At 39.7% G+C, this 27,249-nt stretch overlaps 1 non-coding gene across 1 annotated transcript; it reads left to right on the top strand.

Moving 5' to 3' along the window:
- The first annotated feature begins 2,934 nt into the window (after positions 1-2,934).
- LOC141626080 (small nucleolar RNA R71) lies at positions 2,935-3,041 on the top strand. The gene has a single exon (XR_012535807.1). It is a non-coding gene; the product is annotated as a small nucleolar RNA R71 (small nucleolar RNA).
- Positions 3,042-27,249: the final 24,208 nt, after the last annotated feature.

Raw genomic sequence — 27,249 nt, 5'->3', positions numbered from 1 at the left:
GAAGTTTGGATTTGATTTGGTTGAGAAAATTTAATTTTGTTGATGGAGAGGATGAGGATTTTTGGGTAGTGGGTAGTGTTTGTATGAGAATGAATAGGAGAAAAAGGGTTTAAATCAACCGTTATATTTGAAAGTGCAGCGGAGGACGAGCGGACCAGGTGTCGGGATGCTCGGATTCTTTAATGTTTGGCTCAGGAAAAGACGCCACAGGACGAGCGTCTTGCTTCTAAGACGAGCGGATTCCTTGGGTAGGGACGAGCGTCTTTCTGGGTGGACGCTGATTCCTTTACGAGAAAATCCCGATTTTTGCTATTGAATAAACGAGCGTCTTTTGTAAGGGACGACCGTCCCGAATGAGAGGAGCGGATTCTCGGTGAGACGCTCGAATTCTTTTTTACTGACCAGTTTTTTGTATTCAGCAGCTCTACCAGATGAGCGTCTGGTGACTTTGGACGCTGGGGTTCTTCAGGACGAGCGGATTGTCAATTTGGATGCTCGGATTCCTCCTTGACCACACGGATTCAAGTCCTTCCGTGGGTACTTCGTAACCCGTGACATTTTCATTCTTCAATTCTCGTGTTCTTCATTGTAGGGGAACTACAAAGGCATGAATAGCCTAGGCAATTGCTATCCCCACACTAAGGTAAAGCACTACACATTAATAAAATCATAAGTCCCTCCCTCACTTCTCACAAAATGATGAATATCTTGATCAAGGCACAAAAATATAAATCCAAAAATGACAAAAATGCAATGTAATAATTGAAATGCAAGTTAGAGAGTTAGAATATTTACAAATGGTGGTTTAGGGAGGACTCCACCAAACTCTCATCTAATGTGAGATGTCAAGGGGGCATGTTCAAGGTGTTGTTGATGTTACTCAACAACTTGAAGAAGTAGTCGAAAGCTTGCTCATTATCATGATAAAGGTCCTCAATAGATTTTTGCACTTGTTGTTCTCCATGATGGTCTTGGTTCATAGTATTACCAATATAGGGATCGAATATCCCTTCGAACTCATCATCCCAAAGACCGCAAACTTCGTCTACTTGATCATTAAAAATTTCTTGAGTTGATAGAGACAACTCTCCTTCTTTCTTGTCTTGGCCAATGAGGCCATCTTCTTCACTTGTCATGGGTGAGCTTTTCAAGCTCTCATTGTTGCTATTTCCTTGTTCTTATGATGGAGCATCATCCACTTTCTTTTTCCATTTAAATTCCAGCTTCTTCCTATCATCCTTCCGGCTATAGTGATCAACCATAAAACATGGCTCATGCAATCGGGGAGTTCTCATGGTCTTGTCAAGATTGAAAGTGATGGTTTTATCTCCCACTTCAAGGGTGAGTTCTCCATGCTTCACATCGATCACCGCTCCCGCGGTGTGCAAGAAAGGTCTTCCTAAGATAATAGGAATGTTGGAGTCTTCTTCCATGTCAACAATAATGAAATCCACCGGGATGAAGAATTTTTCAATTCTCACGGGAACATCTTCCCATACCCCTAAAGGTGTCTTTGTTGATCTATCCGCCATTTGAAGCGTGATGTTGGTACATTTGAGTTCTCCCTCTCCTAGCCTCTTGCTAACCGAATATGGCATGACACTAACACTTGCCCCAAGGTCACATAAAGCTTTGTTGATTGTAGTGTCACCAACAGTGCATGGAATGGAGAAACTTCCCGGATCCTTGAGTTTTGGAGGTGAACTCCCTTGAAGGATGGCACTACTCACCTTAGTGAAGGCAATAGTCTCAAGCTTCCGGATTGATTTCTTCTTCGTAAGGATGTCCTTCATGTACTTTGCATAGGCCGGAACGTGATTGATCAATTCCGTGAAAGGAATAGAGACTTCTAAATTCTTCACAATTTCCATGAATTTTTCCAGTTGGTCATCAAACTTAGGCTTAGCTTGATGACTCGGGAATGGAAGTTTAATCACAATGGGCTCCTTTTATTTGGCCTTTTCTTCACTTTTCTTAGAAACTTATTGATTGGTGGGTTCTTCTTCCCTAGAGTTTTGCACAACTCTTTCCTTGTCACTAGCTTCCACAACTTCATCCTCAACTTGCTTCTTTGGTCTTTCATATCTCGTACCACTCCTCAAGTGAATGGCACTAACCGTTTAATGTCTTGGGGGATTACTTTGAGGTGGTAATTTCCTCTTTTGTCTTTGAGAGCTTGAAGATGATAGTTGGGTCATTTGAGTTTACAACATTTTTGTGTGGCCTAGGATGTTGTTGATGGTGATGTCTTTTGCTTGGCTATCTTTTTGCATTTGAAGGACCGCTTTTTGAACATCAAAACCTTGGTCATTTTGTTGATTGTATGGAGTTTGATTTTGATAACCTTAGTTTTGGTTTTAAAAGGGTCTTTGATTTTGGTTTCTCATGGGAGGTGGGGTGTATGTTGGTTGAGGGTTTTGAACATTTTGACTTTTGTATGAGAGATTTGGGTGGAATTTGGTGTTTTCATTGTAATAGTTGGAATAAGGGGTACCACTTTTGTATGCTTGAAAAGCATTCACTAGCTCATTTGTTCCTCTACATTCACTTTGGTCATGTCCCAAAGTTCCACAATTCTCACATATCCCACTTGGGATTGACGAAGATGACACCATGGCACTAACATGATGCTTCGGTGATTTTGAGGCTTCTTCAAGCTTAGCCATAGCCTTCTCAAACTTCAAGTTGATGGTATCAATATGAGCACTAAGTTGAGCACCCAATTGAGTAATAGAGTCCACTTCAAGCTTTCCTCCTCTAGTAGCCTTGCGAGGTCTACTAAATTGGGAATTATGGACCGCCATTTCCTCAATCTTGTTCCAAGTTTGATTATCGTTAACTTCGGTGAACATACCATTCGATCCCATGTTGAGAATGTTTCTTGAGTCTTCATAAAGACCATTCCAAAATTGTTGTACCAAGAACCACTCGCTAAGTCCATGATGAGGACATGAGCGACAAATTCCTTTGAATCGCTCCCAAGCTTCATACAAACATTCTTCGTCCCTTTGCTTAAAACCCGTAATTTGAGCTCTTAGCATGTTAGTCTTTTCCGGAGGGTAGAATTTTTTGTAGAAAGCTAGAGCCAACTTCTTCCAAGAGTCAATTCCAAGAGTAGCCTTACCAAGGCTTTTCAACCATTGTTTCGCGGTGACAATTAAAGAAAAAGGAAATAAGACCCATCGAATTTGGTCTTGAGTTACTCCGGTTTGTGAAATCGCATCACAATAGTCACAAAAAGTTTCCATGTGGGAATGAGGGTCTTCACTAGGCACCCCCCCAAATTGGCTTCTTTCGACTAATTGGATAAATGCGGATTTTGAATGAAATTTCCGGTTAAGTGTTGTGGTGTGGGAGTTCCATTGGGTAGTTTCTCCTCGGTTGGTACGGAATGTGATGAAAACTTAGGCATTGTGGGTTGATTGTGTGATTGATTTTGTGTTGGGTTCTCCTCACCTTCTCTTGCAAAAGGGTTGATGAACTCAATAGTGTTTGGTTGAAAATCTACAACCTCACCAATACCTCTCAAAGTATTTATACCAAGTCCTCTATTGGTTGTCAAAGTCTTTTCAATTTCGTGATCAATAGGTAACAAGTTACCTTGTGATCTTCTAGACATGCAAAATATAAAACAACTCGAAAACAATTAGAACAAACCTTGAGGAGCTTTAATTCCCCAAGGCAAAGAAAGACACAACTAATAACAATCAAAGAAAATCAAATCAAGTTAACACCATCCTCGGCAACGACACCATTTTTGGTCGGTCCGCTTTGAGCTTAGATTTCGGTTACTTGTCGTTAGGAGCACCTAGACCAAAACAATATTTATAACTTCACAAACAACTCTACTATTAGTAAAGAGGCAAGTAAAGGTCGGATCCCAAGGGACGGGTATTGATGTAGGATTTTCGATTGCAAGTAGTGGTGTCTAGGGGTGTCACAATTTGGGTTGAGATAAGAACATCACTAAACTAAATAGCAATAAAAGTAAACAAGCAAGATGACTAAAATGAGATGTAACCAATTGATTAAAAGCATTAAGGTGTCATGGGTTCATAGGGGATTCATGGGAATTGATCATACAAACATATTCTCAAATTATAAGCAAGCAATTATTGTTGTGATAGGATCGAGTTGGTTTATATCTTACAATCCTAGGAAGGTTTGGGTCCCAGAGCCGAATCGATTAAATTGTACAACACCTACAAGTCGACTTAATCCTCCCTACTTAACCATATGCATGGTCTAATGAGACTCGAGTTGGTTTATGTCTTACAAGTCTCATTGAAAAGGTAAGTGATGGGTAAAAAATACAAGGATTCATAGGCTTGCATTTCATCAAACATAACATGTGCATAAGTTGAGATCACAACAAGCAAGCAAATATATTATGAAAACATATTAAATTAAGCATGAATCATCCCCCATGTTGGTTTCCCCCAATTACCCATTAACCGTAGTTAAGGAAACTACTCACTCATTATCAAGTTTAACATGTTAACAAGGTTGTCAATCATATTAACAAAGCAAAACATGATGAATAAATGAAGATGATTAACAATAATTAAAAATGGATTAAGAGAATTATACCTAATGATGATTCCAAAAAAATAATGCAAAGAATAATAGAAGTACTTGATGATTGATGGAATGTTGTCAATCTCCCAATAAACCCAAATAATCTTCAATTACCCAAAATAAAAGATGAACAAAAGAGAAATTATGGAAATGAGATTTGTATTAATATTTGATTAGAAGTTGATTAAAAGATTAAAGAGAGATTAGAATAATATAAACTACACTAAAGATTGATAAAAAGAACATGATAATCTAATTAGACTAATGGGGTATTTATAGTGGGGATTAGATGCACAAATTAGGGTTACTAAGGGCTTACATGACGATTAAGTCCTTGAGGAATCGCTCCTCTCAAGAAAAGATGCGGGTCTCCTATTAGCTAGTCTTCCAAAAATATACGCATCTCGAATGAAGGAAGAAGAGGACGTGTCTCTCTGGAGTATAATCCGATCGTCCAAGGGTCGGGCCGGGCGGATTGGGGAGCTTCTGGATGAGCGGCCTGGTGGTTTGGACGAGCGTCCTGGGGAGCTGCTGGACAGGCGTCCCGATGGGTGGGACGAGCGGATCTTGGCTCAGCTTCCTTTTCTTCTTTTCTTCTTCCAACAATCCTCCGGGATTTTGTCGGGGATGTAAGGATCCTCTCCATCATTGCCCATCTACTACATTATGTATAAAGGCCTTCTACTCTTGTCTTCTCTTTAATGCTTGGTCATTATATTCGATTAATTTAGCTCTATTTTGCCATGAAAATGCAAGGTTTGCACTCCTCTCCTACCAAGGAAACAAAACCTCAAAGAATATGAAAAACAAAGGACTAAAGATAAAAAATGACCCAAATATGCACTAAAAGCCATAAGAACGAGGCTAATTCGGGGACTAAGTATGCTCAAATATTGATCACATCACAATTCAAGGTGGGAATCCTGAGAACGGGCCTAAAGAGGCGCGAGCAGCTTGGCGATAGAAATCAGCCTCCCCTTTTTTCGGAAAAAAGGCGCTGATTGTTTTGTATCAATAGGGATATTTGTGCTTCATTTTCCCATCATCTGAAACACGAAAAACATCTCTACAAAACCTTTCTTCTTCCTCCAAAAATATTCATGGATGCCTTTGAGAATGCGTTGCGACAATGGTGCCGAGATTTGTCACCTCTCAAAACATATCAACTCGTTTGCATGGGAGTTGGTCAATTGTTGGTGCTTCATCAAGTCAAGCTGCAGCCCTCATTTCTTGAAGCATGCTCTCGGTTTTGGGATTCGAAACATCATGTTTTCGTTTTCCCAAAAGGCGAAATTTGGCCTCTTGCCGAAGAAGTCGGTGCCATTGGTGGGTGGCCGGGTTGTGTTCTTGTGCTTCCTCTGACTCGGCTGTGTTATAAGAAGAAATTCCGTTCAATATTAGGCTTGTCAACGAGCCAAGTCAATTTCCTCCTTGCTCCTCATGGTGTGGATATGTTGGCTCTTATCAACATTTTCTCAAACCGATTGGATGCCAATGTTTCGGAGGTGGCTAGGAGAAGGGCTCTTGTCTTTTGCCTTGTCCATGTATACCTCTTTGTTGATGCTTTGAAGAAGGAGGGGCCAAAATGCTATGGAAGCATGACCATCGTGCATGTTGTTGAGCAAATGGAGCATGGTAGAGATCCATTATGGTTGGTGCTTGGCGAGATCATCCAAGCGTTCGACAAGAAGGGCTCTTGAGGAGAGGATCCCTCGTTGGGATCTCCAAGGATCCTCCAAGTGTGGCTATTGGAGAGGCTAAGGTGTGTAGAGCCTCCGGTTGATTCTTCCTCTTATTCTTTCCGTCACCTCACCAAGAGGAAGAAGTTGTACTTGGATAGTTTTGCTTCCACCGAGGCCTATTGGGCCACGAGATTGGCGGAGGAGGGTGGTCCTCATATCCGTTGCGTGGTGCCATGGTGGCACTTGAGGTCCTTCACGGGGTTGCCCCCTTCGGGTGCTAGTCCTCGTTCTTTGATTGTGGTGGGTTTGAAGGTTGCTTCCTTCATTTATCCCGAAAGGCTCATGAGGCAAATGGGGCGTCAACAAAAGGTGCCCGCTCAAGATACCCTTGTTCAAGAGAATGTTTTCCGGAACTCCGAGCTTGTGGAGGTCTTTGAAAGATGGTGGGCCACTCGGCCGCTTTGGGAGGTACCGCATCCCGTTGCCACGACATGGGTGACTCCCGCTTATGTCAAGTGGTCAAGGGCTCCAACCTTGGAGGAGAGGTCCAAATCTCGTAAGGACGAGGTTGTTGACTTGAAGTATCGAGAGGTTGGCAAGGCCAACCGTGCCTTCTTTGAGGACTATGTTGATGGAGCTAGCCCGAATGTGATGAGGCCACCAAAGAGGAGAAGCTCGGGTCCCAAAGATGTGGTGGGCCGTGTATAGGCTCGTTTTGGGCCAAACATGGGGTCTTGTAAGAGACCGGGGGACGTCGCCGTTGTAGATCTGTTGAGGATCCATTCCGAAGAGGAATTTCAAGCTAGGCGGGCCAACAAGAAGAACAAGGGGAAGATGTACCCGAGGGAAAAGGCAAGGGTAGAACGGAAGAGTGAAGACCTCCATTACCCATTTTATTATTATGTTGTATTAGTGTTGTGAGTTTTTATTATGTTGTAATAGCTATGTATTGTGTGTTTTGGGCTAGTTTTATTATGTGAGGTGCTTTAGTCGACACCTTAGCTTTGACAAGTTGCAGACTTGCCGAGCTTTATTTGTTGTTGAATTTGCAATCCTTCCCATTATTAATTAAATAAGAGGATTGCTTGTGTCAAAATTTTAAACGCTTGTTTCTTCCATCCATTTCGTAAAGGTAATTCGGTTTGAATCATCCTAAACATTGCACTCGGGAGGTGGATTTTTGTAGGAAGGGGGAAAGGCTTCTTTTTTCTATTTTTGTGGGAAAGGGGATGTTTTTCCCATTCTTTTTTTTGAAAGGTTTATAAGGGTGATGTTTTGTATGTGGGTAAACATAAGGGAATGTTTTTTTTTATGGGGATGGTTGTATCCTTCCTGTCTAGGAAAGGATTGCCTACGTATCCACCTAAAGAGGTGAAATCAAACCATGATCGTAGTTCGAAATGTTTTGTAAATTTTGATTGGGTTTTGTGGTTATATCCCTCATATATAATAAGGACTTCCTACGTATCCACCTAAAGAGGTGAAATCAAACCATGATCGTAGTTCAAAATGTTTTGTAAATTTTGATTGGGTTTTGTGGTTGTATCCCTCATGTATAAGAAGGATTGCCTACGTATCCACCTAAAAAGGTGAAATCAAACCATGCTCGTAGTTCAGGGGGTTCTTTGTTTGAGTTCAAATGGATGTTGCCTTTGACAAATCAAAGGGCAATCGAAACGGGCAAGGTGCCACAACTTAGACTCGGTAAAACATGCAATTTCAAATCAGAACACGTTGAGGAACTTGACTTGAAAGGGGTAAGGTGTCGCTAGTTGTAAAACTAGGGTGAGGTCGTTGGTTACTACGGTTCAAGGGTAGTATTTTTTCAGTTGGTCTAGGTTGGTCGGGTTTGTAAAATCCACCCCGTCTAGGTCACTCAGTCTCACTGCGACCCTCGAAAGTATTTTCTTGACCAGGTACGGCCCGGCCCAGTTGGGTTTCAACTTCCCCCTCGGATCGACGGGTAACAGTGCTCGAACTGACTTGAGGACCAAGTCGCCTTCCTTGATGTTCCTAGGTTTAACGTTCTTGTTGAATGCCCATTATATACATCGTTGGTATAGCTGGACGTTGTGCAAGGCGTTGAGCCGCCGCTCGTCTAGGAGTGTGAGTGGGTCGTACCTTCGACGGGTCCATTCCGCCTCAGAAACTTGACTCTCTAGTAGGATGCGTAGAGATGGGACCTCTAACTCTACTGGTTGAACGGCCTCCATACTGTATGCTAGGTAGAAGGGTCTAGCGCATATCGGTGTTCGAATGGAGGTGCGGTATTCCCAGAGTGCGAATGGGAGTTTGCTCGGCCAATCGCGTTAGTTGTCTTGCATTTTCTTGATAATGGTGACAAGAGTTTTTTTTGCTGCCTCCACCGCTCCGTTGGTTTGGGGATGGTAGGGGGATGATCGATGTCGTTTGATCTTGTACTTGTCCAGCAAGGCTTGTGCTTCCGCTCGAAAGTGAGAGCCTTGATCGCTGATGATTTCATGGGGTACCCCATATCTGTAGATGATGTTGTTTTGGATGAACTTGGCCACTTGTTTGGCGGTCAAGACTGCGTATGTGTGACACCCCTATACTCTAAGTGCCTTAACAGGACCACTTAAGGTATGAGAACGTCACCATATCGGTTCCCCGAGGCAATGATAATTAAAAGACAATATAGAAACATACTTGAATAGTAATAAAATTTAAAGTGATTACATGCCAACTCCAAAACTGCTAAAAAGAAATACAAAGTTCTCAAAATTGTCTACTGTCAAAATACTATCAAGTGTCAGACACAGCGGAAGACTTCTAAACTGCAACGTGGTGACTCATCCCAGCTATCCCATACGCGTCATATCATACCTGCTCAATAACTGCTCACCACCCCCGAATGGGTCACCACAGTTTTTTAAAACATTTAAACGGGGTCAATACTAATTACACAGAAACAATGCCACAATGAAACAAGTACACAAACAGTTCAAACAACTCAACACAACCCCAGTCTCCATCTCCAATCTCCACACAACTGACTACACACTAAAGTGTGTAGCCCTGCCAGAGTACCCATCGCAACAAGTACTCCACGCCGCCAGTGGGGGACCGCAACCGTACCCACCGAATCCCCGCTTATCTCCATCGAGCGATAAACCCATGTTCATTAATGTGCACATCCCTCCTATAACGGGTTCCATAGGAGGCGAATCAAGGGCGTGAAGCCACTCCCGTAAGTGACTCCACTCAGCCAGGGACGCACCCCGAAGATCACAGACAGATATACAGTAGCCACAACACAAAATCAACAACCGTCTGAATCAATCAACAATCACTAACTACAGCACAATCACCACACATTATGTAATTAATACTGAGTAGGGAAACCCTACCTGGAACAGCAATCACCAAGATCGTCACAATCAGCTAATCAACATCGCCCTTCACTGAAATTACTTCCTATCAAACATACAATCATACAATCACAACCACATATAAACTAAACACCCAAACCCCCCAAATCACCCAATTAGGGTTTAACCAACTTTAACAAAACATTATAAAACTTATATGAAAAGCTTCGGCGTAAAGAACAAGATGATCCGACTCTCCTAGCCTTGGGGATTTGCTAATGATACGATGAATCAACTTACGTAAATCCTTTCTTTTCAATTAGGTTTTTAGATTTGTTAAAAAGGCTTAAGAAAAGTGACGGTAAACATTATATATTAATCTCGCATCATTAACAAAACCCGTCAAAACTCAGCCCGTAAACTAACTTACTCGATTGAGTAAGTAACTTACTCGATCGAGTGCCCCTTACTCGATCGTGTGCCACACATACTTGATCGAGTACCCATCAGACAGACTACTGTTTCGTATAAAAACATACTTACTCGACAGAGTAAGCCCCACTCGATAGAGTACCCATAGACGTAGAAAACTGTAGTATTACAGTATGACTGCGCTTCTACCCATTTGGTGAAATAATCGATGGCGACGAGGACGAAGCAATTCCCCTTAGTGCCTATCGGGTTGACGTTTCCGATGATTTCGATGCCCCAGGTTGAGAAAGGCCAGGGTGACGTCATGGTGTATAAAAGGGATGGTGGTATGTGTTGTATGTGGGTAAAGATTTGGCAATTGTGGTAATGTTTGACGTAGTTACGGCAATCGGCTTCCATGGTGGTCTAGTAGTAGCCTAACCACATAATATTTCGGGTCAACATCATTGCACTCATATGAAGGCCACATTCTCCGTCGTGAACCTCTTCCAAGACTTTTTTTGGCTTTGTGATGGTCAATGCAAAAGAGGAGAATCCCTTGGGGTGTTCTTTTGAATAATTGGTCTTGGTTTATCACGAATTGTGATGCAAGTAAACGGATGGCTCTTTGTCCTCTAGGATCAGAATTAGGAGGGAATTCGTTTTTGGTTTTGTAGTTGAGGATGGCTTGGTACCAGGGTTCGACATGATTTTCCTTGTCGCTGTTGATGGCACAGATGTGAGCTGGCTCGCTCCTTCTCTCGACACATAGGGGCATCGATGTCATGTCGTCAGGTATGTTCTCCCTCTGGCGATATCAGAAGGATTCATACCCCGAAGCCTCACAGATTAGATGCACCATCAAAGTATAGGTCCCATGCGTCGGTGTCGGCACAAAGGATGTCCTCGTCAGGAAGTGACCATGTGTCGGTTGTTGAATTCTCGTTGACGGGATTCTCCACCAGGAAATCGGCGACTGCTCTTCCTTCGATAACCTTGAGGGGTACGAACTTAAGATCAAACTCGGACAGCATGAGTGTCCATCTAGACAGCCTTCCGTTTAGTACGGGTTTTTCGAACATGTATTTGACCGGGTCCATCTTAGAATAGATGTGAACCGTGTAGCTGAGCATGTAATGTCGCAGTTTCTTTGTTGACCATACTAGGGCAAGGCATGTCTTTTCCAGTTGGGTGTACCTCGTCTCACACTTAATGAACTTCTTGCTAATGTAGTAGATGGCTCGTTGTTTGCCGTCGATTGTTTATGCTAGCATCGCTCCCATGGCCGTGTCGGTGCCAGTCAGGTATAGGGATAAAGGGATCCCTTGTTGAGGTGGCATGAGGATAGGAGGCTTGGATAGGATTTCCTTTATCCTGTCGAAGGCCTTTTGACAGTCGTCATCCCAATCGGTGTGATAAGAGGCGCGAGGTTTCTTGAAGATCGGTTCACAAATCATGGTGAGCTTGGCTATGAAGCGGCTGATGTATTGAACTTGACCGAGAAATCCTCGAATCTCCTTCTCGTTCTTAGGCCGAGGCATTTGCTGAAGGGCTTTGATTTAGGTTGGATCAATCTCAATGCCTCTTTTACTGACGACATGTCCCATGAGTTTTTCGGAGGTGACCCCGAATGCATATTTCTGAGGATTTAGTCTCATGTTATATTTCCGCAGACGAGCGAAGAATTTCAGGAGGGCGTTTATGTGGCCGTCCCGTTCTCTTGACTTGACAATCATATCATCGACATATACCTCTACCTCCTTAAGCATCATATCATGTAGAAGAGTGGTAGCGGTTCATTGATAGGTTGCTCCGACATTGATTAGACCGAAAGGCATGACCGTATAGCAATATGTAACCCACTGTGTAGTGAATGCTGTCTTGTGCATGTCTTCCTCAGCCATTTTGATCTGGTTGTACCCAGAATACCCGTCCATGAATGATAGGAGAGCGTGCTCGGCTGTATTATCCACCAGAATGTCAACATGTGGCAAAGGGAAGTCGTCCTTCAGACTCACCTTGTTCAGATCCCTGAAGTCGACGCAAACCCGAATTCTCCCGTCTTTCTTTGATACAGGAACAATGTTGGCGACCCAGTCAGAATACTCAGACACTTTGATGAAACCGTCCTTGAACTGTTTATCCACTTCTTCTTTGATTTTCAGGGCCCACTCTGGGCGCATTCGGCGCAACTTTTGCTTCACGGGTTTAGCTCCGGGGTTAATGGGTATCCGGTGCTCGGCAATTTTCCTGTCAATCCCAGGCATATCTCTGTTTTTTTGGTCTAAACCATCCGGTAATCCGAACCACATTGGGCCGACTAATCCGGATTTCGGAGCTTGTCCAAGGATTACGGTATTTAAACCCCTCCCAATCGTAGTTGTGGGGGATCGATCCGCAGACCTCCCTACCAAGCGCAGCCCCATGCTACCACTGCGACGACCAACGATTGGTTCCAGGCATATCTCTTTAGGACCAGGCGAATACGTCCTTGTATTCGTGTAGGAGGTCAATGAATTGTCGTCTTTCCGAGGGGTCAAAGGTTGTCCCTATCCTATGTTCTTGAGGTGTGTTGTCGGTTCCTACGTTAATAGGTTCGGTCTCCTCAATGATAGGGGTCCTGGTTTCCCGTTTGTTAAATTCTTTAGCTAAGTGAGACGGGTAGTCAATCAAGTCAAATTCCTCATAGTCACTCAGAATTGCATTGTAGTTAAATTGAGACGAGTCATAAGCAAACTTAGTGTTCATTAAGTTGACTCGAGCGAAAAGCTTGGATAGGATAAACATCTCATGGTCAGTTAGTGGCGACACAGTAGAGGAGGTGGCCCCTGGAACAGGCTCCAGGTTGTCACCTTCCATGGGAGTGGGGACGACCTTAGTTGACTCAGCCTCTAAAGCAGCCACAAGCTTGTGATGAAACAGTGGGAATGGGACCTTGACTGGGACATCAGGAGTGCTAGGAGCTAAGACAAACTCTGACTCCAGTTGTGATCTTGAGAACGCGGCCTTGGCGATCGGTCCACTTGACAGTTTTTCTCCAGCCTTGTGTAGCCTTCTCCGGGTCAGTATCGGAGATCAAGGCGGTGGGGTCAAACTGGTTGTCCTTTAGAGCAATGTTGATGAAGTCCTCATAGTCGAGGTGCTTGATGTTATCTTCCCAAAGAGGAGAGTGACAGGTTGTCCGTCGAGGCATGGGGACGACTTAGACTTGACCTTGGCCACAGAGTCATAGATCGGCTCTGGAAAGCCGTGGTAGAGCTCGGACTCTCCCTCGGGGATAAAGTATCCATTGAGGGTCAGATGATAGGAACGGAGGATAACTCTGTGCTTCTTGCGCTTCCGAATTAGGAGGTTTATCTCCTGGATATCTTCATCGGTAGGTTCATAGCCTAGCCCGAAGGGATATTGGGGACCTTAGCCTGTTTCAAGGGAGGTAAGGTGCTCTTTAGCGGATTGAGGGGTAAACTCGGGAAATAACCCTGGCGTATCAGAATGCGTTTGACTGTGAGGTTGGCAAACGGGTCACAATCAGAGGGTGTTGATTCATCAGTTAGGGCATTCACAGATTGAAATCCCCACATCTCTTTATCGTCCTCCTCGATGGTTTTGGAGGCTATTCCCTTTTTCATGACGGCTTTGATCATGGAAGCAGGAATCGTGATCGTTTTCCCGTTAAAGGGGACCCTGATTTTCTGATGATGGGTGGAGGTAACTGCCTTGATAGCGTGGATCCAGGGACGTCCCAGAAGTATGTTGAAGGAGGCGTCGATGTCGACTACCTGAAAACTAGTTTGCCTTTCCAATGGTCCGGTTGCAACGGTTAGGGTGATAAGCCCTACGACCTTACGACGAGTGCCATCATAAGCGCGTACTCCTTGATTGGTTGGGACAAAATCAGTTTCCTTGATACCCAGTTTATGAGCTGTTTAGAGGGGAATGACATTTACAGCGGACCCCTCATCCACAAGAACTATAGGCACATTCTTTTCGAGGCACTGTACGGTGATGTACAGGGCCAGGTTATGGTTGGCTCCGAAGGGAGGGATATTTTCATCAGAAAAGATGACCGGGTTGCTCAAGTCGGGGACATCCCTTGTCACGTGTGCCACTACTTTTTCGGGGGAGGAGGTAGAGGGCATAGTCAGTTTTCCCAAGGCTTGTAGTATAGCTTGCCGATGCTCGAAGGATGTAGCAATCAGTTGCCAAATTGAGATTTTGGCTTTTGCTTCTGCAGTTGTTTGAGGATCAAATTCTCGGGAGCCTTCGGTTGAGTGTCCACGTCTGGGACAGTTTGGTCATTCGTAGTTGGAGCGACCGTTGAATTGTTCGGATTTTGATAGGGGTGTCCGGACCGGGTAAGATGACCGATCTCTTTTGTCCGTTTCTCTTTCCCTCGGACTATATAGATATCCTCAGCATCATCTCTCCAGATACCATTGATTTCGGGATCTCGAGGGTACCTCGGAGGGATATTCCTCGGTGGGCAGTTTTTGTGGGGGAGATTTTTGTGAGGGTAATTTTTGTGAGGGTAGTTTTTGTGAGGTTGATTATGGTGGGGGTGATTATTGTGAGGGTGATTATTGTGAGGTTGATGTGACCATAATTTGAGCATATTTAGTCCCCGAATTAGCCTTGTTCCCCTGCTTTTTAGTGCCTATTTGGGTCATTTATTGTCTTTAGTCCTTTGTTTTGCATATTCTTTGAGGTTTTGATCCTTTGGTAGGAAAGGAGTGCAAACCTTGCATTTTCATGGCAAAATGAAGCTAAATTGATTGAATTCAATGACCAAGCATCAAAGAGAAGACAAGACTAGAAGGCCTTTGTATATACTATAGTAGATGGGCAATGATGAGCAAAGATCCTTGCATCCCCGAGGAAATACTCAAGGATTTTATGAAGAGAAAGGAAGAAAAGAAGAAAGGAAGAAGCTGACAGGGAATCCGAGCGGATTGCCCACAATCCGCCCGTCCAGCACATGCAATCCGAGCGTCTTCCTCAGCTGGACGCCCGTCCAGAACCACAACAATACGCCCGTCCACCCCACGAATCCGCTCGTCCAAAACACCCACAATCCGCTCGTCCCGTGCCCTGGACGCTCGGATTGTGTGACAGCTAAATCCGTCTTCTACTTGCTCAAATGAAGGATGCGCATATTTTTCTAAGACCGGCGAAAAGGAGACCGGAGTTTTCCTTGAGACCGGCGATTCCTCAAGGACTAAATCGTCATTTAAGCCCTTAGTAAACCCTAATTTATGTACCTAATCCCCACTATAAATACCCCATTAGTCTAATTAGATTATCATGTTCTTCTTAGCAATCTCTAGTGTAGTTTATATCAATCAAATCTCTCTTTAATCTTGTAATCAACATTTAATCAAGTTTTAATACAAATATCATTTCCTTAATCTCTCTTTTGTTCAACTTTCATTTTTGGTAATTGAAGATTATTTGGGTTATTATTGGGAGATTGACAACCTTCCAATCAATCATTAAGTACTTCTATTATTCTTTGCTTTATTATTGGAATCATTAGTAGGTATAATTCTCTTAATCCCTTTTTAATTATTGTTAATTATCTTCATTTATTCATCATGTTTTACTTTGTTGGTATGATTGACAACCTTGCTAGCATGTTCAACATGATAATGAGTGAGTTGTTTCCTTAGCTAGGGTTAATGGGTAATTAGGGGAAACCAACATGGGGATGATTCATGCTTAATTTAATATGTTTTCATAGTTTATTTGCTTGCTTGTTGTGATCTCAACTTATGCACATGTTATGTTTGATGAAATGCGAGCCTATGAATCCTTGTATTTTTTACCCATCACCTATCTTTTCAATGAGACTTGTAAGACATAAACCAACTCGAGTCTCATTAGACCATGCATATAGTTGAGTAGGGAAGATTAAGTCGACATGTAAGTGTTGTACAATCTAATCGATTCGGCTCCGGGACCCAAACTTTCCTAGGATTATAAGATATAAACCAACTCGATCCATCACAACAATAATTGCTTGCTTATATATTGAGAATATGTTTGTATGATCAATTCCCGTGAATCCGCTATGACCGCATGACACTTTAGTGCCTTTTATCAATTGTTTACATCCCTTTTTAATCATCTTGCTTGTTTACTTTTATTGCTATTTAGTTTAGTGATCTTTTACTTCAAACCCCAAATTGTGACACCCCTAGACACCACTAGTTGCATTGGGGTACCCTCCCTGTTGGAATATGTGTCCTCCGACAATAATGCGATCACAATTGTCGATCATATTGATCACATGTTTAAATCTCATTTTAAGAATACGTAAGGGATGATTCATTTTATAGTCAACTAATCAACATTAATCGATAACGATTGGCTTGCTAGAGTTTGACGTTACTGTCGTGGGACGGTGGTGGTCAGTTGATCCCTTAAGGTCACACCTAAAGGATGATGCCCTTATCTGTAAAGCTGATTAATTGTATGATGATACAAGTTGATCAAGTCCTTAAAATTGAACAATTCATTTGTGAGAGAGAATATTGATTTCTTATTTTAATGAGATTAAATAAGATTTACTTTGGTAATAAAATGCTTTATTACTAAAATTGTTTATCGTTTGAGAAACGATAGAAATAAGAATGAATGGTTAATTATAATTACAAGATGTTGTGAATTATGATTATATGACTCATTTTATTTATGAGATCAAGTATCACTAGTCCATTTTATATAAATGGACCGAAATAATGAGTGTTATGGGTGTTAATGGGTGAATTATTTTATGAGATAAAATAATCTAATGATACCTAACCTACACCTAGTCTTACAAGTCTAAGATATAAAAAAGAACAAAAGTAAAAGTGAAGGACCATATATTAGTCCTCCTCTCACCAAAACCGATGGCCTTGCTCTCCTTAAGGGAGTTTTGTTCTTGTATTTTTAAACACACTCAACCATTAAAATGACATGCAAAAGGTTCATGTATTATTCTCTCTTCTCTCTCTTTAATCTTCATCAAAACATGAGATTTTGATTCAAATTGTTCATAAAAGATTACTAAAATTATTAGTATAATATATGAGTGTTAGTAATCATTTTTAAGGTAAACTACAAAACTAATATCTAGCTAATATTATTTAGTGGGGATAAGGGATAATCTTTGGCACAATCAAGAGGAGAATCTCTACTTTGGGATTTTGGAGGATCATCCTTATATTCTTTGTAGCTCAAGAACTAACAAGAACGCGATCTTGTTGGTGCCCTTTTAATCCAAAAATCATATGGTGAGAAAACGATTTCTTCTCTATATTTACTATTGTTTGCATGCATAAGATTTGTATTTAATTTTATGACTAAATTAAATATAACATATATGAATATGTTGTATAATGAGATATAGATTTCTAACAAGCGGTATCGAGAGCCTTTGGTTATTTGCATGCAAATCGGTTATAGTTTTTCCGAGTTATACGATTAACATATAAAACTCATAAATTTGTGTTTATTATGATATATCACGAAATTTATTATGCATGTTAAAGTTTCTGGTCCTAAAATGTTTTAGGATATTTTGGTTTAATTTATGGAGTTTATTGTTCATTTTATATAATAATGTCATTAAAATGTGATTTTTATGATAAAAATGTCATTTTTGGAAGAAAACTAGCTAAACTTCGAATTTTCAAGTGGTTTTTGGATATGTTTTCACATATATTATTTTTAGATGACCTGTAAATGTTCAGAATTTTTGGAGTTTTTATGCTCGAAATATGGATTTTTCATGATAAAAATCGAATTTAAATGAAAAATAGGTTAATATGACAAATATTTCGAATCTGGTCATATAAATTTAGTATGTTGTCACATGCAATTTTACAAGATGTGTGTAAAATTATAGGCTAGAATGAAGTCTTTATGCATGATTTATGAATTTTTGATGAAAAATAGCATAAATAGTGACCTTAATTAGTGAATAATTGCTAAAACATACTTCACGACTAAGGAAAAATGTCACATGTTGCATTTTATTATATTTTTCAGATCTAAAATTGAAAAGTTGATGAATATAATTTTTCTCTTGTTTTTATGATTATAATTGATAAATCCGATAAACCGCAACATAGTTTTTCCGATAATTTTTCGAAATTTTAACCTAAGTTTTTGAACACTATGAGTGTCATGGTATTTTTCCAGAATGTTCATGAGTTTAAATTTAAAATTTTGAATTTAATTGAAATTTTTGTGATTTATTTGAAGTTTATAGCATTTTATTGTAATTTTGAGTCCATTAATGAACAATTTTAAGAAATATGAGTTAATTATAGTCAAATAGTTAGTGGAGACTAATTTTGAGTCCTAAGAGGTTAGGGTAATTAACTTGTGCATAAATATGAATTTATGTAATTTATTGTGATTTTAAAAGGTTGAATCACGCAAATCCGTAAAAACCGTTTAATATACGATATTGGCTCCTTAAAGGCGATTTAGCATAAAATTGGGCATGTTCATACATATTATAATGCTGCATTTTATTTATGATTGTCATAATTTTATTTTATGTAATTTTTGAATTATGTAATTTTTACTTAGTATGGCCTTAGTTTTAATTGGTATTGCCCGAACTGTATGGGAATATCGATTCGGTTGTAATTTATTGTGATCTCGTATCACCGTTTTGTAATTTAATAGATTTATTTTTATTTTAATTACAAATGTATCATAGGAAATTATGTAATTTGTTATGTAATAAATTTATTTCGGAGTTCCTTGAAGACGGTGTCACTCAAGTAGGCTATACATAAAGGCGGTGTTACCTCGAGATGCGTGCCAAGAACCGAAGTTCAAGGGACCAATGGAGTTGGTTTCCGAATATGTAATAGTTAATTAGATTTTCTATTTTAGGAAGGCCATACTAGGATTTAATTTATGCTTTGAATTTTATTTATATGTTACATGCATCGCTAAATCGCCATAACTAAAACATGCATTGTCATTTTAATCGAGTTTATCGACCGTGTCAATTAGAATTATCGTAGTTCACCGCTTTAGTTCACTTAAAACGTGATAGGTAATAAATTGACATGACCTCTCGCTAAAATAATCAATTGAGAAATAGCCTTACCAAAAAGTAGAAACCATGAAAACCTATTTCGTGAGGGAGTGCACTCGGCTTTATCGGGGTACAAACCTTGTTACGTAGGGGAAGTGGGTGATAAATGTCTACCCACCGAGTTTATGAAGATAAGGGTTGTTTTCGGCTTTACCGATGCCCAAGTTGATGTAAATTTGGATCATGGACACATTTATTCGAAATTTGGGTTGAACTCAACGAAAGTAATCTCGACGGTTGTCTGATGTGTTTCGGGCTAAAGATAAATATTAATGTAATTTTATCGACCAAGAATTCTAAAAGTAGAATCGATTAAAGAGTTAATCCACCTAGTTATATTGATAAAGGTTTGTTTTCGGCTTTACTGATGCCTAAGTTAATATGAATTTAGGTCTTGGAATCATTTATCATAGTTGGGTAGAGGTCACTATGTAAATTCTTTGCTTGTTATTATATTTACAAGTATTATTAAAACGATAAATGTTAAGTTTTCCACTATTGCGTTATCATATTGTTCTATTTCTTTACCACAATTCATATACGATATCATTTCGATTTTTGATTCAATTCTCCTTTAAAACATTGTAACTAAAGACAAATATGAATTTGCTTCTAAAACCTCAAATGAACCATTGCTAAGGATCTCCTGTAAAGAGTATAGATTAAAGTTATTCATTATCAAAAAGGTTTTTGATTCTTGACTAACACATCTACTTACAATGGATTGTTTTTCATATACTTAATTAAATTAAGTGCCTTGAGGCGATAAATTGTTTTTGTAATTAGATTTGTCAGAATTCGTAATTGACCAAAATAACGCAACCACTTCAATGAAAGTTTTAAGACTAAAATGATTGAATTGAAGAGTAGTCTTCATAAGATTCAACTTTGCTTCTCTAAAGTAAAGATTCATTTAATTGAGTGGGAGCATTCTCTTAAACCGTTAAGAAAAGGATAAGGTTTTTAAAGAAGTAAAATTAGAATGGAATTGATACAAGGAAATGTAAAGTTATTGAGAATAACGATACTAAACCTAGCAATCCCGACCGATAAAGTTTCCATTGTCTTAAATGTTGGACACTAGAAAGGAAACTACCCCAAATTATTGAAGAATCAACAAGTTAGTTGTGGGACATCTAATGGGACCTTCTTATTTAAATGTTATTGATTAACATAAATTTTGCTAGTACTACTTCGTCAATATTAGAAACCAGTGGAGGTTTTCATCATTGTATTCGATACATAAGATGATTATAATATGACGACTAGCATCAAATAATGTCGAGAGATAAAGTCATTGTGTACTCAATCTAGTTTAGGGTTTATAGTTGTACTTAATTATGACTATTAAGTTCATAAACTCTAAATAAGAATATAAACTTGTTAAGATACAAAAGAGGTTTCACTTTTGTGACCCTATACACCGTGATTTGATGTATGGCTAGCCCATTATCAAGGTGAATATATTCTAAACAAAACTAGAATGATATATCATGTAGATGATGCAAGACTCAAATTGGTATCCCAAGATTAAACCTTAAATTATGGAATGATGAACGCAAAGAGTTATCGAGTACTCTTGAAACCATTAGATCTTATGGTATATGCGTATCTTGTATTCAAAGCAAGATGTCTCATGCCTTTTGGTTGAAAAGGAGATCGAGGTTGTAAATCATTGATCCAAAATAGGTTGATCATTTTCTTTTACCAACGATTTAAGTTAACGCTAATGTGTTCACTTAATAAGGTAAATAGAGAAATCTTTGAAGAAGTTCAAAGAGTTCAAAGAATCACGATTTAGTCGTGATGGGATTATCAAAGTGAAGACTTTGATACAAGACAAAGGAAATGTGATATAGTATCACAAAATAATCTCTCTTAGCACGCATTATGGGTTAATGTGTGGTTGGATAAAGAAATCAAACGCTATTCGATATGGTTTGGAATTCAATTAAGTTACTTTGAGTTACTTGATCCTTTTGGGGATTTTATCATTTTGTCTAAATTATTTTTCCACTAAATCTAAAACGATTCATATGAGATATGAACTGGTAGGGTACCATGTTTGTAAGTTTTCACAAGAAACAAATGCTCATTTTCTTCCTATAATCACGAGTACAACGAGTTTGTGGCTCGTGAAGTTGTCTTTCTAAAATACAGGTTTATTTCTAGAAGACAGAGTGGGAGAAATTATTCAAGAGCCACAACGAATGTTATGTCGCAAAAAACTGGTCTTTCTTGGCTACATGAGACGTTTTGTGTAAGACGTTGTTTCACAAAACCTAGGAGGTTAAAGTCGTCACTAGTTGAAGATGATGAATTCATGTTACTTTTAAGAAAGTAAAGAGCTTACAAAGAAATTGTTTGATTCAAGTTGATTACTTCTGGAAAGTAATAAACATATGACTTACATGAGAGAGTTTAAGTAACAACTCAATACAAAGCTTAGAGCCATGATAAACCGAAACAAATTCCGAGGGGAATTGTTGGATATCTAAGAAAGATATCATAGCTTGATTAGTTGCAAAGTGTTTTGCACTATTCGGATCTTCTTAGGGATTGTATTTCATTATGATGATATACTTATAGCAAATGAATCTAAAACGCACTTCTTAAATTAGAAGGAATGTATTCGAAACATGTCTTGAGTTTTGTAGATTCTTGCAATCCTAAAATAATGTGAAACTTAAGAGAGGGTCTTAAGTAGGACATCAATGAGTTCGAATCAATGTTTTGATCATGTTATAAAACTTTTCTCGATAAGTCAAGAAGTTGTGTTTATATATGGAGTTTAGTGGGAGTTACGGAAATTTTAGAAGTCTTATATGTGGATAACGTATTGATCATTGTGAATGATTTAAGACTTGGAGTAATATAATACATCTTTAATATCCAGATTTATGTAGATAAATATACATGATATTAATGTCAAATAAGAAGTCTTATGTTGATAAGATTCATGACTAGTTCAATCAAGTTGAACATATTTGATTGATTTCATTTGCTTCCGCTGCCAAATCAATTAAATAGGAAATGATGTATAACACTTCATATACTTTGAGTATGATGAATTGTTTCAAAATCGAATTTAAGTAATAGTTACCAAGTAGCCATATTAATTACCCTTATGTGCTTGCAGAAGCATTAAGGAAGTAATGCAAAGTGTTTTTGATGCAATTTTGTGTAAGGGTGTTACACAAGTGACAATTGACAATTGAGATTGCGCATGGTTTCCGACAAAACCATAATCAAAACACATTAGGATGGTTAAGATACCATTATGGCTATGTTATTTAAGAAATAGATTTGCTAGAATCGTTCTAGGCAATAAAGAACAATGAGAGATATTTACAACGGAAATTGAGTACACTTGCAATCATTGGATGTGCAAGAGGGATAAGTCCCGCACACTGTGAAAATAGTGGGAGCTATTTTAAGGCAAGAAAGCCTATGTCTAGATTGGATCTAGACACGTACTCAGAAAGTTTTGTAATGCAAATGTATACATTACGGAAGGAAAACAAGTATGTAGCAAGGTTGAGCAGGGAGTTACTAAGACCTACTTACAATGCCTATTCATAGGCTTAACATGATGAGTCATGTCATTTCAATTGGATTGAGATGAGCCACTACATACAAGATCAAATTAGATTATAGAATATGAATTAATAATCAGGCATTGACTATTCATATGTGATAATCGCATTTGTCGTTCGAGTTTTACTTTAAAACTCTTTTATTATACTTTGTTACATCCAAGCGGGTTGTATGAAGATATTGAACCCCGTTAAAGTGAACCCGGATTAATATAGTATTCGCCCATAGTCACTTGTATGAGGTGACGTCTCGAAGTGACTAGAGTGTGATGCGATTGATGGCAAGTTTAGTGCCATACAGTCATCAGAGATGACTAGTCGATCATATAGGCAGACTGTGAGGAACACTTTATCGGGCAGTGACCGCTTATAGAGTTCCGGCAAATTTATATAGCCTGGTCGTGGCGAGAGCTACTATAGTATTCTAATGAGTCGATTCTTTTGACTAAAGACTGTTCGTCTAAGGTGGCACAGTTTCGGATTAACTTTGATTTGTGTTACTACAACCTTCGTAAATGGGGTCAAATGGGCATATTTTGGGTTATGATGGTTGTGGCTAGTCGAAGGGAATAAGTACGATAGGAATTGTCCACCCCCTTGTCAGGGTTAAAACAATATCTCAGGGCCACTCGAGGAGTAATGAACTGGAAATGCGTGGCCACGCTCGGATGGTATCTATGGTAGATAACTCCGGTCAATCAGTTATTCTCCAGATCGAGGAAACCACTCTCGATATGATCACCTGCAAGAACAACCGGAAAGACACCTTGCATTGAGTGGGAGATAGTAATAGGACAAGAGAATTGGTGACGCACACTTGTCGAGGACAAGTGGGAGATTGTTGGAATATGTGTCCTCCGACAATAATGCGATCACAATTGTCGATCATATTGATCACATGTTTAAATCTCATTTTAAGAATATGTAAGGGATGATTCATTTTATAGTCAACTGATCAACATTAATCGGTAACGATTGGCTTGCCAGAGTTTGACGTTACTGTCATGGGACGGTGGTGGTCAGTTGATCCCTTAAGGTCACACCTAAAGGATGATGCCCTTATCTGTAAAGTTGATTAATTGTATGACGATACAAGTTGATCAATTCCTTATAATTGAACAATTCATTTGTGAGAGAGAATATTGATTTCTTATTTTAATAACATTAAATAAGATTTACTTTGGTAATAAAATGCTTTATTACTAAAATTGTTTATTGTTTGAAAAACGATAGAAATAAGAATGAATGGTTAATTATAATTACAAGATGTTGTGAATTATGATTATATGACCCATTTTATTTATGTGATCAAGTATCACTAGTCAATTTATTGTATGTAATTTAATATATTCATGAAATGATATTTATGTGATAAATATGCATCAAATTAATTAATAACATGTAACATACTACATGTGACATGTTGTGTGACAATTGACAAAATAAAATGGTAGTCCATTTTATATAAATGGACCTAAATAATGAGTGTTATGGGTGTTAATGGGTGAATTATTTTATGAGACAAAATAATCTAATGATACCTAACCTACACCTAGTCTTACAAGTCTAAGATATAGAAAAGAACAAAAGTAAAAATGAAGGACCATATATTGGTCCTCCTCTCACCAAAACTGGTGGCCTTGCTCTCCTTAAGGGAGTTTTGTTCTTATATTTTTAAACACACTCAACCATTAAAATGACATGCAAAAGGTTCATGTATTATTCTCTCTTCTCTCTCTTTAATCTTCATCAAAACATGAGATTTTGATTCAAATGGTTCATAAAAGATTACTAAAATTATTAGTGTAATATATGAGTGTTAGTAATCATTTTTAAGGTAAACTACTAAACTAATATCTAGCTAATATTATTTAGTGGGGAAAAGGGATAATCTTGGGTGCAATCAAGAGGAGAATCTCTACTTTGGGATTTTGGAGGATCATCCTTATATTCTTTGTAGCTCAAGAACTAACAAGAAGGAGATCTTGTTGGTGCCCTTTTAATCCGAAAATCATATGGTGAGAAAACGATTTCTTCTCTATATTTACTATTGTTTGCATGCATAAGATTTGTATTTAATTTTATGACTAAATTAAATGTAACATATATGAATATGTTGTATAATGAGATATAGATTTCTAACACTCCCATCCAAGGCATCCTTATCCAAGGCATTCACCTCGTCATCAATTGGTAAGATGAGGTGTGAGCAGTCCAAGGTCGGCTCATCATCGGAGATAGCATGGATTCCCAAAGGCTTCGTCTTGTTGTTTGGTTTAGTCGGTGGAGGTAAAGGTAATTCCCCTTTCTCGATCATGTCCTGAATGACGTGTTTGAGTTTGAAACAGGTTTCCGTGTCATGACCTTTCCGTTGGTGGTATTGGCAGTAGGCATTAGGGTTCCAGAAGCGGGATTTCTCAGCATCAGACAGATCCGGGGTGGGTCTGATCGGTTGTAACTTCCCTTGGTCCATAAGCCTTGTCAGGGCGCTTGCATAAGTTGACCCTATGTTGGTGAACACTCTTTAAGAGCGCTCAGCTCTCTTAGCAGTTGGCTCGAGGAGGTTGACCTCGTCAATCTTGTTCGTTTGGCTATAAGGGCGAGATCCAATTGATGTGGATCCCTGGTAGCCTCTACCGGTGGTTTTGGCTAGGACACCCTTTCGGAGGTAGTCTTCAATGCGCGTTCCATGGATTTGCAGATCCTGGAACGTCTTGATGTTTTGGTACCTCAGTAAGTTGGCATACACCGGGCGGAGATTGTTAACAAATTTTTCCACCAAAGTTGACTCACTCGGCTTGCTGACCAACTGAGTGCTTACTCTCCTCCAACGGGTCAAGAATTCGGTGAATCCCTCCTTATCATTTTGGGTTAGGACCTCAAGAGTTCGGGTATTGGCTTGGATTTTGACATTGTCGGCATATTGCTTAGCAAATTCAACTGCAACCTCATCCCAAGTAGTGAGGTTCTTCGGATCAGGGGAGTAGTACCATTGGCGAGGGATCGGTTCCAAGGATGATGGAAAGATCCGGGTAAAAAGTTCCTGTTTGACCCCTTTTATGGCCATGTAGTCTTTGAAGGCTCGAATGTGATTGAGTGGGTCCTACACTGCCTTGAATTTGGGCACATCAGTCAGGGTAAAGTTGTCAGGTAGTTGATCCCCAACGGGTTCAAATCTTCGATTGTTTTCAAGGTGGATATTGTTACCCCGGGCTAGGAGTTGTTCTTCCAAGAGTTTGAGCCTTTTCTCTGTTTCAGTCACGGGCAGAGTGTTGTGTTCTCCAGTTTCCTTGTTTTTTAGGGTGTCGATAAGGGTCTCGACACGATCCAGAGTGACCTTAAGAGCAGTGAGTAGGCTGGCTAGTTGAGCAGTTGTGACATCTCTGTTGTCATTGTTGTTGTTGGATGAAGCTGAAGACGGGGCCATGGTTCAGAGGTAGAGAAACGGCTCACATTACAACTCAATCCGACAGGGTTCAAAGACTGAACGCAGACAACACAAAGGACGGAACAAAGATCAGACTCAAAAGGACGAGGGTGACCGTGTGTGGTACCTCGGTGCTGACTCGATTTATAACGTGACGGTATCGACCGGATTTCGACTCGCGTCCAACGTAGTGGCGTGACGCCTTTGGACGAGTCTCGTGGAGAGACGACTCATAAGTAAAGACCCATAAGTACGTTTTCTTCGACTCGATAGACATGAGGCGGAATTGGAATGGTGGGCTGTAGTTTTCGAAAATAGAAATTTTCAAAAAGATTCATTTGTCCCTTTATGGACGGCTTTCGAAGATAGGGATCTCCGCAAGTCAGTCAGTCGGAAAGTCTGTCTTAGGTTTGTTTGCAAAAGACGGTTTGAGTTTGAGTCGGCTCGGAAAACAACTTACTGCTTCCCAAGACGGTTTTTGAAATTCAAAATTGTATGTTTTAAAAATCGAGTTTGAAATGCTTGAAAAGGTCTCGGGGACGGTGCATGGTCCTCGGGATCTCGAAAGTGTCTCGAGAAAAGGGTGTGTGCTTTTCTTGGGTTTTGAAAGAGCCATTGTCGGCGCGAAACGGGTTAAAATCCATGTCTAGACGCGGTGATTATAACGGCGAAAAAAGGTGTTTTGAAGTGGTTGTAAAAAACCGAGTTTGAAAATCGTTATTACGACGGCCTAGAAAGGCGTGTTGAAATGGTTGTAGAAAACCGGGTTTGAAAATCGTCATTACGACAGCCTAGAAAGGCGTGTTGAAACGGTTATAAAAACCGGGTTTGAAAATCGTCATTACGACTGCCTACAAAGGCGTGTTAAAAAGCAACGGTCGGCAAAAGACCGAGGTTTGAAATGGCCATTATAACGGCGCGAAAGGGTGTTTTTGAATGTTTGAAAGTGATGACAGGGCAGTCGTATACCTATCAAAAATAACCAACTGGCTCTAACTAATATAGCTAGGGAAGTCGGGTCGATCTCCACAGGGAGATGGGAAAATGTCAGCCTTGTCTAAGTTCGTCACGGTATCCAAATTGGGGGTTTTGATTGGATTGTTGTTCTAAACTAATGAGAATGAGA

This window comes from Silene latifolia, chromosome X (genome assembly GCF_048544455.1).
Source record: "Silene latifolia isolate original U9 population chromosome X, ASM4854445v1, whole genome shotgun sequence".
Lineage (NCBI taxonomy): Eukaryota > Viridiplantae > Streptophyta > Magnoliopsida > Caryophyllales > Caryophyllaceae > Silene > Silene latifolia.
This window is presented reverse-complemented; position numbering and strand designations above follow the sequence as displayed.